This window comes from Pagrus pagrus (genome assembly GCF_965226575.1).
Source record: "Pagrus pagrus genome assembly, chromosome: 17".
NCBI classification, from domain to species: domain Eukaryota; kingdom Metazoa; phylum Chordata; class Actinopteri; order Spariformes; family Sparidae; genus Pagrus; species Pagrus pagrus.
Genome location: NC_140201.1, coordinates 678,617 through 680,000, shown reverse-complemented (window position 1 = coordinate 680,000; position 1,384 = coordinate 678,617). Strand labels below are relative to the sequence as shown.

At 46.2% G+C, this 1,384-nt stretch overlaps 1 protein-coding gene across 6 annotated transcripts in view; it reads left to right on the top strand.

Moving 5' to 3' along the window:
- The window catches only part of LOC311273156 (BCL2/adenovirus E1B 19 kDa protein-interacting protein 2-like), an 8,806-nt gene extending 8,448 nt beyond the window's left edge, over positions 1 to 358 (top strand). For 5 of the 6 annotated variants that reach the window (XM_084380065.1, XM_084380064.1, XM_084380063.1 and 2 more), the window contains exon 15: positions 1 to 358. This exon is cut by the window's left edge and continues 405 nt beyond it. The gene's annotated coding sequence lies outside the window, so the exon portion shown is untranslated. The other variant, XR_014624646.1, reaches the window with a different exon arrangement.
- The last annotated feature ends 1,026 nt before the right edge of the window (positions 359 to 1,384 follow it).

Below are 1,384 nucleotides of genomic sequence, written 5' to 3'. Positions count from 1 at the left end.
GTGGCAGGCGTCAAGGTGCATGACTGCCACCTGCTGTGAGGGGAGAGAAACGGAAATGTTGTCAGAGGCGCTGAATTATTTACACAATATTATCATAAAGTCAGAATTATTAAATATATTAATTATTAACGCCACCATGTCGTTATTCAGCTTGATAGTTTAAATTCTGACCTGATGTCTGAAGATGGATTTAATATTTTGAGTGCAACATGAAAAAGTTTCTGTGTTTTGGAGCTGAACTGAAACGTCTTTGTTAACAGTGTGAAACACGAGCTTGTGAACGCCTCTCCTCTCAACCCGCCCGATCAGACTCGCCTCAAAGCTCAGGATGTTTCTGGTGCCGAATAAAATCATGTGTTTGAAACTGAAGAGTCAGTTTGTCACCAGCAAAACTGCACAAAGGTGTGTGTGTGTGTGTGTGTGTGTGTGTGTGTGTGTGTGTGTGTGTGACAGGTCTGTATGAACACAGCGGCTGCTCAGGAAATGGAGCCTGACAGGAAGGAAGTGAGGTAGCTGCTGAGGAAACTCTATAAACAGGAACACAGACCCGTGTGTGTGTGTCTGTCTGTGTGTGTGTGTGTGTGTGTGTGTCTGTGTGTGTGTCTCTCTGCATGTGTCTGTCTGTGTGTGTGTGTGTGTGTGTGTGTCTGTCTGTCTGTCTGTGTGTGTGTGTGTCTGTCTGTGTGTGTGTGTGTGTCTGTGTGTGTGTCTCTCTGCGTGTGTCTGTCTGTGTGTGTGTGTCTGTCTGTCTGTGTGTGTGTGTGTGTCTGTCTGTGTCTGTCTGTGTGTGTGTGTCTGTCTCTGTGTGTTTTCTGTGTGTGTGTGTGTGTGTGTGTGTGTGTGTGTGTCTCTGTGCTTTCTGTTGGTCACACTAAAAGAAAAGAAACCTGTTAGCGTAGCTGTTAGCCTGTCTGATTTACATGTGATTGGCTGGTCGGTGTCACGTCTCATTCTCTGGCTTGTGCGTGTTTCTTTAAACCAATCACAGTCATCTTGGGCGGAGCCAAACTCAGGACGCAGCGATGGCGTTCCTGCTAGATAGCGTTGGGTGAACTTGCTTTGCATGCTGGGAGTCGAGCTAACCCCACACAAGAGAAAAGTCAGCAGCTGCTAGCTTGTTTAGAGTCATATTGTTAGCGACCAGGCTAAGGTAACATTTTTAGCGCGTAGAGTAGTACATGTAGAGGCGGGGTACGCCGCCTGTGTCTGAAGCTACATCCTGTGAGTCAGGCTAGTGATTAGCTAACTTTGCTAACTCATTCTGTTGTCAGCTAGATTTAGCTGACGGAGATGCTAACTGCTGCTAACACCACAACATCTCTTCTTTTCTATTTCTACATGTTCAATAAACAACGTGCAAATCAGAGGCTAACAGTTCCCCTCC